Source organism: Tachypleus tridentatus, chromosome 4 (assembly GCF_004210375.1).
Source record: "Tachypleus tridentatus isolate NWPU-2018 chromosome 4, ASM421037v1, whole genome shotgun sequence".
Lineage (NCBI taxonomy): Eukaryota > Metazoa > Arthropoda > Merostomata > Xiphosura > Limulidae > Tachypleus > Tachypleus tridentatus.
The window spans coordinates 104,301,534-104,317,134 of NC_134828.1; the positions used below are offsets into that span (position 1 = coordinate 104,301,534).

General features: G+C 36.3%; 1 protein-coding gene across 11 annotated transcripts in view; it reads right to left on the reverse strand.

The window, feature by feature from the left end:
* LOC143249816 (poly(rC)-binding protein 3-like) overlaps positions 1 to 15,601 on the reverse strand; it is a 199,763-nt gene that overhangs the window by 96,061 nt on the left and 88,101 nt on the right. For 2 of the 11 annotated variants that reach the window (XR_013027957.1, XM_076500298.1), the window contains one exon: positions 10,369 to 10,440. The exons of the other annotated variants lie outside the window; for them this stretch is intronic. The gene's annotated coding sequence lies outside the window, so the exon portion shown is untranslated. Of the gene's footprint in view, positions 1 to 10,368; positions 10,441 to 15,601 lie in introns of those variants that run through there. 11 annotated transcript variants of the gene reach the window in all.

Here is a 15,601-nt window from a genome sequence, read left to right on the forward strand (position 1 = left end):
AACCCGCAATGAAAGGTTAGACCGACAATGAAAGCTGAAAAGGTTTACGTAATAAAATGACGTCACCCGTGAGCTATGGGCTCGCATGACGGTTGCACTTATGAGACTTTTACAGCGAGAGCATTGATATAAATGTTACTACAGTAAAGATTATCTGAACACTTTGTGAATGTTCTATCTCGAATAAATGTTTATCTTTCTTGTATTTGATTCTGCTAAAACTTACATTTTCGTTCCCGTTTTTGTGCATTAAGAAGGTTTGTATGTTTGTTTGTTTTTTGAATTTCGTACAAAGCTATTCGAGGGCTATCTGTGCTAGCCGTCCCTAATTTAGTAGTGTAAGACTAGCGGGAAGGCAGCTAGTCATTACCACCCACCGCCAACTCTTGGGCTACTCTTTTACCAACGAATAGTGGGATTGACCGTACATTATAACGCCCCCCACGGCTGAAAGGAGACGGGGATGCGAACCCGCGACCCTCAGATTACGAGTCGCACGCCTTAACCCACCTGGCCATGCCGGGGCCTTTATTAAGAAGGAAACATATGTTTCCTGCATTTAATAAAGAATGATATTATAGCCAGGCAAGAATCCAGTGTGTTCCAGCATAGAAAACTATGATGTATCTAAGCATAATACTGTGCTCTGAAAACACTGAAAAGTATGTGTATACTACAGTCTTCCGATGTTGTAGGCCATCACTCGACAACATAGCGGCCACTAAGTTTTGTTTGCTTAAAAAGCACCCATAGAGTTCGTTGAAAAGAACTACTTAGCAAGGAACACACATCTCCTGAATAAACCTACTGCCTGAAGCGCTGTACAAGTTCCAGGCACCCAATACAGATTGTCATAAACAGCAGAGGAAGCATTGCACTATATATTTACAAGGCGAGGTGTATCCTCTATATAATAATAATAATCAACTAGCTGGACGCCCCCGCTATATAATAATAATAACCAAGTGGCTAGGTGCCCCCTTTATGTAACAATAATAACAAAGTGGCTAGGCATCTCCTCCATGTAATAATAATAACAAAGTGGCTACGCATCTCCTCTATGTAATAATAATAACAAAGTGGCTAGGCATCTCCTCTATGTAATAATAATAACAAAGTGGCTAGGCATCTCCTCTATGTATGTAATAATAATAACAAAGTGGCTAGGCATCTCCTCTATGTAATAATAATAACAAAGTGGCTAGGCATCTCCTCTATGTAATAATAATAACAAAGTGGCTAGGCATCTCCTCTATGTAATAATAATAACAAAGTGGCTAGGCATCTCCTCTATGTAATAATAATAACAAAGTGGCTAGGCATCTCCTCTATGTAATAATAATAACAAAGTGGCTAGGCATCTCCTCTATGTAATGATAATAACCAAGTGGCTAGGCATCTCCTCTATGTAATAATAATAACGAAGTGGCTAGGCATCTCCTCTATGTAATAATAATAACAAAGTGGCTAGGCATCTCCTCTATGTAATAATAATAACAAAGTGGCTAGGCATCTCCTCTATGTAATAATAATAACAAAGTGGCTAGGCATCTCCTCTATGTAATAATAATAACAAAGTGGCTAGGCATCTCCTCTATGTAATAATAATGTGGCTAGGCAATAATAATAACAAAGTGGCTAGGCATCTCCTCTATGTAATAATAATAACAAAGTGGCTAGGCATCTCCTCTATGTAATAATAATAACAAAGTGGCTAGGCATCTCCTCTATGTAATAATAATAACAAAGTGGCTAGGCATCTCCTCTATGTAATAATAATAACAAAGTGGCTAGGCAATAATAATAATAACAAAGTGGCTAGGGTAATAATAATAACAGTGGCTAGGCATCTCCTCTATGTAATAATAATAACAAAGTGGCTAGGCATCTCCTCTATGTAATAATAATAACAAAGTGGCTAGGCATCTCTATGTAATAATAATAACAAAGTGGCTAGGCATCTCCTCTATGTAATAATAATAACAAAAGTGGCTAGGCATCTCCTCTATGTAATAATAATAACAAAGTGGCTAGGCATCTCCTCTATGTAATAATAATAACAAAGTGGCTAGGCATCTCCTCTATGTAATAATAATAACAAAGTGGCTAGGCATCTCCTCTATGTAATAATAATAACAAAGTGGCTAGGCATCTCCTCTATGTAATAATAATAACAAAGTGGCTAGGCATCTCCTCTATGTAATGATAATAACCAAGTGGCTAGGCATCTCCTCTATGTAATAATAATAACAAAGTGGCTAGGCATCTCCTCTATGTAATAATAATAACAAAGTGGCTAGGCATCTCCTCTATGTAATAATAATAACCAAGTGGCTAGGCACCTCCTCTATGTAATGATAATAACCAAGTGGCTAGGCATCTCCTCTCTAATAATAATGATAATAACAAAGTGGCTAGGCATCTCCTCTATGTAATAATAATAACGAAGTGGCTAGGCATCTCCTCTATGTAATGATAATAACCAAGTGGCTAGGCATCTCCTCTATGTAACAATAATAACAAAGTGGCTAGGCATCTCCTCTATGTAATAATAATAACAAAGTAGCTAGGCATCTCCTCTATGTAATGATAATAACCAAGTGGCTAGGCATCTCCTCTATGTAATGATAATAACAAAGTGGCTAGGCATCTCCTCTATGTAATAATAATAACAAAGTGGCTAGGCATCTCCTCTATGTAATGATAATAACAAAGTGGCTAGGCATCTCCTCTATATAATGATAATAACAAAGTGGCTAGGCATCTCCTCTATGTAATAATAATAACAAAGTGGCTAGGCATCTCCTCTATGTAATAATAAAAACAAAGTGGGTAGGCATCTCCTCTATGTAATAATAATAACAAAGTAGCTGGGCATCTCCTCTATGTAATAATAATAACAATGTGGCTAGGCATCTCCTCTATGTAATAATAATAACAAAGTGGCTAGGCATCTCCTCTATGTAATAATAATAACAAAGTGGCTAGGCATCTCCTCTATGTAATAATAAAAACAAAGTGGGTAGGCATCTCCTCTATGTAATAATAATAACAAAGTAGCTAGGCATCTCCTCTATGTAATAATAATAACAATGTGGCTAGGCATCTCCTCTATGTAATAATAATAACAAAGTGGCTAGGCATCTCCTCTATGTAATAATAATAACAAAGTGGCTAGGCATCTCCTCTATGTAATAATAATAACAAAGTGGCTAGGCATCTCCTCTATGTAATAATAATAACAAAGTGGCTAGGCATCTCCTCTATATAATAATAATAACAAAGTGGCTAGGCATCTCCTCTATATAATAATAATAACAAAGTGGCTAGGCATCTCCTCTATGTAATAATAATAACAAAGTCGCTAGGCATCTTCTCTATGTAATAATAATAACAAAGTGGCTAGGCATCTCCTCTATGTAATAATAATAACAAAGTGGCTAGGCATCTCCTCTATGTAATAATAATAACAAAGTGGCTAGGCATCTCCTCTATGTAATAATAAAAACAAAGTGGCTAGGCATCTCCTCTATGTAATAATAATAACAAAGTGGGTAGGCATCTCCTCTATGTAATAATAATAACAAAGTGGCTAGGCATCTCCTCTATGTAATGATAATAACAAAGTGGCTAGGCATTTCCTCTATGTAATAATAATAACAAAGTAGCTAGGCATCTCCTCTATGTAATGATAATAACAAAGTGGCTAGGCATCTCCTCTATGTAATAATAATAACAAAGTGGCTAGGCATCTCCTCTATGTAATGATAATAACAAAGTGGCTAGGCATCTCCTCTATGTAATAATAATAACAACAAAGTGGCTAGGCATCTCCTCTATGTAATGATAATAACCAAGTGGCTGAGTGTCCCCCTCTAAGTAATAATAATAACGAAGTGCCTAGGCATTCCCCTCCAAGTAATGATAATAATGAAGTTCCGTTTAAAAGCTCCCCATTTTTTCACCGTACGTGGTATTCAGTTTCACCAGACCAAGCTATAATATATACTACCTGATTAGTTGCTTCTATTTTGTATAGTACTGTTACCAGTGACGTAAGAGTAGTACGTTCAGATCTGGAAACAATTCTAGTAGCTAACTTTATCGTGTCGTCAGTGGTTATCAATTCTAGTAGCTAACTTTATCGTGTCAGTAGTTATCAATTATAGTAGCTAATTTTATCGTGTCGTCAGTGGTTATCAATTCTAGTAGCTAACTTTATCGTGTCGTCAGTGGTTATCAATTCTAGTAGCTAACTTTATCGTGTAAGTGGTTATCAATTCTAGTAGCTAACTTTATCGTGTAAGTGGTTATCAATTCTAGTAGCTAACTTTATCGTGTCGTCAGTGGTTATCAATTCTAGTACCCTAACTTTATCGTGTAAGTGGTTATCAATTCTAGTAGCTAACTTTATCGTGTAAGTGGTTATCAATTCTAGTAGCTAACTTTATCGTGTCGTCAGTGGTTATCAATTCTAGTACCCTAACTTTATCGTGTAAGTGGTTATCAATTCTAGTAGCTAACTTTATCGTGTAAGTGGTTATCAATTCTAGTAGCTAACTTTATCGTGTCAGTGGTTTTCTCATACGATAAAGATTCTTCACATATCGTTTTTGTGCACTGATTTAGTCTTAGCGATTTTAATGTTTTTTTGTTTGTTTTTTTAACGACACGTATGTAAAAATCTTTTGCTACAAGTCATACTGTGTTTAAAAGCCTCTCCGGCCGGTCGTAGCAGTTTCTTTATTCATCATTCATATTGGTTAATTGGTATTAGAATCATGGTGCACAGTTTCAGCTAGTTTATTTATATTCCTATAAGTAAATCCGTTGTTTCAAAGAACAACTATTTTAATTCTTGTCCTCTGTACTCAACTTCATTATATACCCACTAGTCCTTCTATCAGTTTTAGTAATACTCTCAGCTCTTTCTGTTTATGCCATACATTTGACTATTGGCTAAGCTTCTCTATTAGGTGGTCCCGTCCAATGACGAATATCCCACCAGGCCGATAAGATCTATAGCCGCCCCATAAAAATTTCTTTTTTATTTTTACTTAATATATACCTTAATAACTGACACTTATAACTATTGTGATTATTATATTAAAATATTTAACAACTGTTTTCATAAGCGTGAGAGGTAGTTTACGACAAGTTTATTTTTGTCATTTAATAAAACAGTGGTAACGTACCAGGGAGGCGTCAAGATATGGCGTGCACGAGAATAGCACTTCGTCTGCTTATTCGTATCCGTCATTGTGTCTCGTCATTATTGTAATTATAAGTACATTTATTTTACTTTTTTTTTTCTGCAAACTCTTTTGAGTGTTGTGATTCAGGTATTGTGCTTAAGTTTGGTTTGTATTAGAAATTCGCGCAAAGCTACACGAAGGCTATCTGCGCTAGCCATCCCCAATTTAGCAGTGAAAGACTAGAAGGAATGCACCTAGTCATCACCGCCCACCGCCAACCTCTGGACTACTCTTTTACCAACGAATAGCGGGATTGACCGTCGCACTATAACACTCCAACAGCTAAAAGGGACGAGCATGTTTGGTGGGTCTAAGATTCGAACCCGCAGTTGATTGCCCCACCCACCTGGCCACGTCAGGCACATTCTGCTTAAGACGAAAGACGAGAAGAAGACACTGAGTGAGAATATAAACAAAGTCTATGAAAGAGAAAAGACTAAAGGAAAGTATTACAGAAGATACACGAATCAGGTTCATCTTCTGTGTCACTACCAGGGAAGGCAACTTTAGGTCGGGATAACGAAAAGGTTTGAACCAAATACTGATGTGCCAGGAACAAGAGGCAATGGTGACAATACAAAAACTCCTGTATTAAAATAAATCCTTGTCAACTCATCCTGGTTTCTATTCCAACTATGAGTAATGGTTCAGTTGAGTGAATAATCAATGATCAAATTCACCTGGAATCAAAGAGAATATCAATGCAGATTTCTTGAATTTGAGTAAACAGCACTGCGTTCGAAGTATTGCTTCAATGAATGCTCTTCAACGATGAAGTAAGGCTACAATGGCATCTTGTGTATTCTACAAACAAGGGATAGGGCGCTTCATGGCACGTGACTGGAAGAACTCCCACCTCGCACGTGAAGAGTATTCCGACTGGGAGAATGTAACCGCTTGACTAGCTCATAGCGAAAATTCAATAAAGCATAAGAACTGTGAAATTACTTTGTTTGAAACAAGATGAAATCATGGGGGTAACAGACACTCTGAATACAAACTGAGGAAGAAATCGTATATTAGAGAAGGGTGTTGAATAGAGTCATTGCTTGGTAAAAATAACTGGCTAGTTGGGACTTTGTGTTGAGAGCGAAGGAAGTGGTTTTTTGATTCCTCTTAACAGTGGAATTGCATGGTGGCGTGTGCGTGTTTTCTTATAGCAAAGCCACATCGGGCTAGCTGCCGAGTCCAACAAAGGAAATCGAAACCTTGATTTTGGCATTGTAATTACATAGACTACCTCTGTGCCAACAGGGACCACACAGTAGCACCGTGAATTAATTACTGAATATCACTTTTTTTTTTTTTTTGTCAGAGCACATCGTACGATATGGAAGTGCTTGTAAGATCACCTTATCTCTTCTCAACCACACCTGATGAATTCGTATGGCAGATGGCGTCAAAAGTGATCCTGAAATTATTAATAAAATCAAGAATGCCAAGTACTTCTCCATTATTATAAACTCCAGTCCGGGCATCTCTTGTGTTTAACAAATGGGTTTTATATTTAGATATATGAAAGAAGAAAACTTGACAGTTGATTGTCTCTTGTATGTTACCCCAAAGATTACTCATAAGTCTACACAGCCAGCAAAACTCGCGACTTTAACAACTGATTCCAATGGAATTGACATCATAAACTGACGACAACGATAACATGTCTGGAACTTACAGTGACCTACAAGCAAAGCTAGAAAAGTTTAAATCCTCATGCTATCTATGTGTCTTGTTCACCACATTCGTTGAAGTTGGTTGGAGCACGTGCACACAAATTTTCCATCACTGTTCAACATCTCTAACTTCTTCGCTGTGTCTCAGTCACCCATGGAAGCCTTTACTGACTAATCTGATGACAGACAGTAAAGTACTGATGATGTCTACTGGCACTTAGTGATCTTTTCGTGAGGAGACTCACTCTAATTTGTACAAAAAACTGGACTGCATCATTGAAGCTTTGGCAACAATAGAAGAAGGAGCTACTGAAAAATCAGCCACACGTAATGGAGTTAAAGGTCTCTCGGGCATCAGTTGATATGACTTGAATCAACTTTCAAAACCATTCCTCGAAAATTCCTTTTTGAAGCAACTCAGCGCAACCACTGAAAGAAAATAAAAATAAAACTACAAGAGTAGAAGTGGACACTTTGGCCGTTGAATAACTTTACGAATCACAAGTAGTTTGTTAATCTAACCACAAGATATTAAAAGGTTTTTTAAAACAGATTGGTTTCAGGGGAGTGGGTTAAAGCAGTGGATTCCAAACCTATTTCACGTGCAACAAACAGCATAACCTTGATTTTTGCGACACCCCTAGCAACTTGTCGCAACACACTACTGTGCAACGACATGTAGTTTGATAACCAGTTTGTTTGTTTTTAGTGTATCACAGCTTTTGTACATGAACCTTTAAAAGATGTTCAAACGGTGTTTTTCATATGGTTTTAAACTACTTGAGTAGTTAATGTCACTGTGTAATGTATTTACGACAAATAAGTGGAATTACATAATTAGATATAACTACCCAAATTTGATAATACTTCTATACAAAAAAACAAACTCTGCTAATATCAGGACTTGAAGCCATGAAGTTGATACCAAATAAAGAAAATTTTAGCTCGACGAAACAAACAAATAACAACAACAACAAAAAGGAAGTAGAAATGACCGGAAGAAATAAATTTAAAATGGAAACCTTCTTTACAACAACAGCATTCATTAAAAAAAACCGGAGCAAAAAAATGCAGCTTTCACGGTCGTTACTGGAAAGTTACATTTATTCGGTAATAGTATCCAAACTCCGCAATCAGTAACAGCGAATTAAGTTTGAAACTTACTATCGTACTATGAATATGACTTGGAAGAATTATTCGATAATAAGTGTTTCCACTTTTTTGTTTCTAGTACTCGTTGGAGAAGAAAGAAAGCTAGTTCTCCATATGTGCAAATTACTTCAAAGTCGATATCTAAATTCTGTTTACACGAACGTGAATATATCTCCTCAAAATATGTCTTTGCATATCTGCCACTAACTGTTCAGTGGAGCGATCTTTCTTTCTTCTAAATATTCGAGAGTAAGTTATTTGTTTGTTTTAGAGTGAAGCCACATCAGAGTATCTGCTTGGTCCACTGCGGGGAATCGAACCCTGTATTTTAGCATTCTAATTTAGCAGAGCTACCGCTTTCCCACCGAGAGATATCCGAGATCAAACTTGATAAAAGGAAAATTAAACGCCCTGTCTGTGGTAGCAAATGTGATACAGTTTATCATTTTCTTAGACAATGTCGACGTTATAGACAGCTTCGCCGCCTAGTGACATGCGGAAGTGACGTAAACAGTCATACAGACCAAGGATTAGTATTAGATACCTAATTAAAGGAGGTTTATGAAAACTGATTTAAATATGCGTTTGTATTTTATGTTATTTTCTTCTTTTATAACAGTTTATGTTTAGTAATGTTAGTGTTGTATTTTATGTTACGTAATACACGATCTGATGAAATACTTTTCCACTCAGTAGTTCTGAAAGCCAACTTAGGTTTCAATTTAATAGCAACAGCGACGGTAAGATCTAGAGGGCGGCATAATAGTAAGCTTGTTACTGTTTCCGTTACAATATTGATATTTTCAGTTAACAACCACTTAGTGCCGACTTTCAATATTACTCATCCCTTTTAGCATGGCCTTCCTTCTCTGTAAGCCAATCTAATCTTTTTATTGGTCATTTCTTTTGTCTGACCCTGATAGTCTGCCATAACATTTCACGATTAGAATTTTCATTTGGTGTTTAAGAAGTTAACAACTGCTATATCTCTTGAGTTTTTAGTGTAAAGCTACACAACGAGTTTTGTTAATCATGGATAATTTATATCGGATTTTAGCATTGTTAGTCCATAGGCCTACCGATGACCAACCGGAGGACTGCTATATTTATACTATGATAATTAGGACTACAGTAAAATATCTGTACTTGAAATATTCTAACCTACTTATTCAAAATAAAAGACCGATCAACGATCTTTCACGTTTTTTGACGAGATAAGGCGACCCGTAAAAAATTCTCACAGCCCAGCAAGACAGAGGAAGACTTAGGAGTCCAATAACATCATTAAAACTTGCCAAAACTAAAAAATGTTTATACAGAACGACACTTAACAAACATCAAATGGTCAAGTAGGTGATCGTCACGGTAACTCCGTGCGCAGATGACAGTTTTTCTTTAAATGTTGAAATAAAAATACTCAAAAAAAAAGTCGTAGCATTCTGTGTTGTTTTATTTTTTAATAACGTACGCTTCTCCTTTTATATATTAATGTTATTCTAGACATATATTAAACATTCTTTTAATTAGTATAAAAGACGTCTTGTTAGCGGATTTCCGCGCAATGCTACGCGACTATATCTGCGTTAGCAAACTCTCATTTTGAACTGCTACAATAGAAAGAAGGCAGACAGTAACACCTATTACCAACTTTTGGACAACTTTACTCAAATATCTCTCGCACTCATGACCCCAAAGTAATAGGCACGCTTTTTTAATTTTTTTGACAACGGACACGAACCTATAACCCTCAGATTCACAGTCTGAGCGAATCATTAGCCCATTGAAAACTACAGTGAATAACAAATATCTGGGAAAATATAGTCTCGTTAATTCAACCATATGCTAAACATTTGCCACAAACTGGTTAAACGACCTTCACAATCACAGATATAGATAATGCAAACCGATGGCAATAGACCATACATAAACAACCAATAATCTGGAATAAGTGTGCAACATGGTTTGACTCCGTGTTCTCGCCATACTTGCGTAAGTACAATAGCGCATTAACTTTGAACTTTTAACATTCTATTTTTTGATGTGATGGCGTGTACAATTTATCCGTGAAACAAGTACCAACCAAATATTCCACATTAACCCAGGCGGTTAGGAAATTGTAGACTTGATGGCGCCTCTTTCTAGCGCAGGAGGGTTGGCAACTGCTATTCTTCGAAGAAGTCCATAACACAGCCTGGAAACCAGATGTAAATTCTTGGAACTATTCAACATATTTAAGGCATCTGGATGCTTAAGAACAGAAGGAAGACACAAAGATATATATATATACTCACATAATTATGTTTCCCTTGTTCAAAAATCTTCAAACTTCCTGTCTTAATTTACAGCCGCACTAAAACAGGATTCTGCTAGCACAAGAAAGACACTTTTTAAATTCGTTAAATGACAGGTTACTTTTATAAAGCAAGGCCTAAAACGCTTAGAAATTAATAAGCGATTTTATAATACTAAAACATTAGCATTAAGACACAAATAAGCGTTGCAGTTTTGGGTATTGCTGGCTGTTATGAATAAATGAAATCAATTTATTTTCACGTTTATCATAAGCAAGGATAATAATTTGATGTACCAGAAAACATATGGACATATACTAATTGGTAAGTAGTGAGGTGCATAGGTTTTCTAATAATTAAGATTTCATTTTTATCCACAATAAGCTTGAAAAAAAAAAAAGAGTTTTTGATCACATTTATTCACGGAAACCCAAAACTACGATTCTTATTTATGTAGGTAGTGCTTAATGGTCGATTCTGAAATGAGTTATAAGTGTTCAAATGTTTATAAGTTCAATTTATAAAAGTCAGATGACATTTAAAAGGTTACAAAAACACTTCTTTCCTAAATTAATGTAAACTGGTATTAAGTCGTTGAATTTCGCACCCAGCTACTCGAGGGGTATTTGCACCAGTCATCCGTTATTTTGAAGTGACAGATTAGAGGTAAGGTCGCTAGTCAACACAACCCACCGCCAACTCTTGAGCTATTCTTGTCAGACCGATATTAAAAATTTGACCATCACTTTCTTAACACAACTACGGCTCCAAAACCCGCAGCGCGTTTTAAATATTTTTTTGGCGGAAACGGGACGCTAGCCACGGAACCTCAGATCCACAGAATGTCACTAACCACTGCAGGTGCGTGTGTGTTTTCTTATAGCAAAACCATATCGGGCTATCTGCTGTGTCCACCGAGGAGAACCGTATCCCTGATTATAGAGTTGTAAAAATCCGTAGACTTATCGCTGTCCCATCGTGTGACTACGTAGAGACAAATGGTCCGATGAGTTCAATAAATAGGTAAAGTTTTCTCATTATTGGAAATCGTAGATGATCACGTTTTTAAATACACTTAAAGCTGTCTATAATTTCTACTATTTGAATTTCGTTATCGTATTTGATTTTGGTTCTACTGAAATTTGTTTGTTTGTCTTTAAAATTTTGCGCAAAGCTACACGAGGACTATCTGCGCTAGTCGTACCTAATTTAGCATTGTAAAACTAAAGGGAAAAAGTTAGTATTCACTACCCACCGCCAACTCTTGGGCTACTCGTTTTACCAGCGAAAAGTGGGATTCATCGTCACATATATAACATTCCCACGACTGAAAGGGCGAGCATGTTTCGTGTAACGGGGAATCGAATGATTTTCATGCACCTGAAGGCTTGAAGTTTGATCGTTACGGTGCGAAAATCATACCATTATACGTTAATTGTATAAAGAAAGAACATAATGGCTTTTTCTGAATTACAGCATAGATGAAAATGCAGTAAGTTGTAATAGCATCCATTCGGAACGCAGATTTGGTGGTTGTTTTGTTTTTTTTTACAAAGTTTTGTTACATTACTACGACAGTACGCACGATAGTGACTCGTAGAACGATATTAAAAATGATATGTTCATATTTAGAATCTCTGAGTTTTAGTAAAAAATTATGACGATAAGGAAAATTACAGAAGTGTTAGACGATATGAGACCTACATTGTTTTTAGATTCCAATGTAAAATTATACAACAATAACACAACACTTACTGTTGATATTTAGTTTTACTTTTCAGTTTTTTTTAAATTATTTCCAGGAACATAAAATTATTTCTCGAGCACTACACATAAAAGAACAAAACCGGAAGAAAAAGACATCACAAAAGCTGCCATTAAAATCGTGTAAGTAACAGAAATGAGTTATAAAAACAGTTTAGTAGAACTTTTGCTATACATCAATGTATATAGTAATAAAAAACCATGTAGGATAACAAAATATGAAAATACAATCAAAAATATCTCGACAACCCACTCAGGTAACCTTTCCGACTTTGGGTTTGTTTGGTTTTGTTTAGAATTTCGCGCAAAGCTACTCGAGGACTATCTGCGCTAGCCGTCCCTAGTTTTGCAGTGAAAGAGTAGAGGGAAGGCAGCTAGTCATCACCACCCACCGCCAACTGTTGGGCTACTCTTTCACCAACGAATAGTGGGATTGACCGTCACATAACACCTCCACGGCTAAGAGGGCGAGTATGTTTGGTGCGACGGGGATTCGAACGCCTGACCCTCAGATTACGAGTCGAACGCCTTAACCAACCTGACCATTCCGGCCCCCGACTTTGGGAAAGAGTATGGATTGTTGTTTTATTTTGTGATTTATACATTCACGTATAAATTGCCCAACAAAACACAAGTTACATGTGATTTATTACCACAACTAACATTGCAGTCACGTACGGAGAGAGTTGGATTAGGAAACGCACTGAAACAACTTCAGTTTTCATCCTGTACTTTGATTGGCGGGACAAGTTCCATTTGATATTTATAATGGCAATTTAGACAAAATCGGAGGGCAAAAAATAGCTTAGTCCATTAAGCGAGATGAAAACTATGATCAAAGCATTTCTAAACTCCATCTGTACATCAACATACTGGAAATAACACACTCTGAAACTCGTAATGGTTATTTTTGAATTACACATTGTACTGGGAGAACAGCACGTGTGTTACTGCACAACTACTGGCGAATAGGTTTTAAACAGAGAATAACAAATACTAAAACCGTCTTAGACAACACCCTTAGAACCACTCAGTGTTACAAGAGTAATTAAAGAAAGACTTTATTGGCAAGTCTGCAAGCTGAGAATATCTTGGACGACTAGCTATGACACTGAAGAAAAATAGGATATTTTTTAAAAGTTTCTTTGCAAAAAAAGTGTAAGAACGTCTTTTAACATTATTGTAAAAGTAAAACCAAAGGAAAGCCTAACGTAAAAAATGGCGCGAATGACACTAACAAACAACAAAAAACAATTCATCTCTGCGTCATCAACTACAGACAAAGAGATTTTTTACATTCCACTCTGTCTAAATATCAACAGAATTACGCTTAATGGCTATATTTGGCTTTAGGTCCTGGACGAAAAAAAAATATTCGTTTTAACAAACAACATTTTTGGCAAATTTCTGCACAGCATAGTCTTTTAGAGTCATGTTTGCGAGGACCATAAGCCACTGAGTTCCTCACGAATAAAAAGTGTCAAATCGAAAAGTATATGTAATAACAAATAATTTTTTATGTGCTTATACGTTTATTGGAGTTAAATAGAAAGGTTATTCATGTTCATCTTTTTGTCAATCATTATTAATCTATAAAACAGTTTTAACACAAAATCTCCAATTCAACAGCAATAAGACAGGATTGTTTTGGTAGGCGTTATGATATCTCATAAAATTCTGAAATTTTAGATTAAAATACATGTCTGTGTAGGACATAAACCAAGAATTCTTTTGACGTGTTGTTTCATTTGATTTGAATAGGCTTTAGAGTGTTTCTATCCTATCAAAGTGTGCCAGCCGCAAGCTACGGGCGATGCCATATTACGATTATTTTAGTACTCCTCTTATCAGTGTAATATTCCTGTAATTTACTCAGAAGTCTTTGTATTTTTAGTTCCCTACACGATCTTAAATCGCTTTTCCTCCTTTTGCTCTCATCCCCCCACTTTAGGACAAGTCGCCGGATACATCCGTAAGGAGTCTGTACCAGTTGCGATTATCTTTTATCGCTTGATCGCATCTCCCCACAACTTCTCTGATCACACCTGATAACTACTAGGACATTTTGTTACTTTACATTTACAGGTTAACAGTGAATCTGACTTCGTTTTCATCTCGACAAGAACAAACACTCAAGAGATCATTGCTGGTTGTCTCGACAGCTAATTACAGGTTTTACAGAAATATTCGAAAATGGTTAGTGTTCCACAAATAATGTGTGATAACAGTGCTACGAACACCGTCTGAATTAAAGTAATAAAAAGAAAAATCCAACACTACTGACAAAAAACAACCAAAACTTCTTTGGATGTTATCCAATTTAAGATCACCATAGACCTCTGGGTTCCCCGTAAGATACTACATATACCTCAAAGAAGGACTAAATGTCTGTGTATGGTTCCTACAAAGTGCTCTATCATCATACAACTAATGACTCGGAGACTGATTCTTAAAATCGAATGCAAACTTTTTTCCAAAAACAAGTCTCAACTAAAAAATCTTCTCACTTCATATGCAATTAAAAACCAGCCAAGTTAAAAAAAGATTAGATAATTTTAATGTCTCCTAGTAGTTTAGCGGTAAGGTTACAAAGTTGCAATGCTAAAGTCCGATATTCAGTTCTCCATTTTAGAACGCACACAGTCTGTTGTCCAGCATTGCAGACAAAAAACAAACAACAAAAGTTAGTTTTAAATTTTTAAAATATAATTTGTTTTCTCTTGCAGAGTACCCGTCTTTAAAAAATAATTGTGCTCAGTTAAATTACTGATACCTGTACGAAAATATCCCCCCTGTAACTCCATTACTACATAATGAACGTTTTTTGTTTGTTCGTTTGTTGTCTTTTTCCCTGTTAGACGATTGGAAGAAAACATGAACTTCCTAAGTACCTAACAGACGTTTGTTATAGTCTAATGTTCCTGTTGAGATTCAAAAGCTACAGCGCCCGGCACAGCCAGGTGGTTAGGGTACTCGACTCGTAATCCGAGGGTCGCGGGTTCGAATCCTCTTCATACCAAACATACTCGCCCTTTCAGTCATGGGGGCGTTATAATATGACGTTCAATCCAACTATTCGTTGGTAAAAGAGTAGCCCAAGAGTTGGCGGTGGGTAGTGATGACTAGCTACCTTCCCTCTAGCCTTACACTGCTAAATTAGGGATGGCTAGCGCAGATAGCCCTCATGTAGCTTTGCGCGAAATTCAAAACAAACCAAAACCTATAACTCGATATTTATGTTGAATGGATGTTTATTAATTCATAAACAGATATCAAAATTTTGCTAGTTATACGTCATTATTTTGTAGGATGAACGTCAACAACAGTTTGTACAGTACAGTCTTACTCAGACGATTTCATTACATTATCCGCCTTATCCAGATCCACTACTTAATTAAAACCTAATGTAACGTGATCAGAACTGTGCTATGTGTACGTGTGGCATTAAACCTGTTATATAATACTTTGA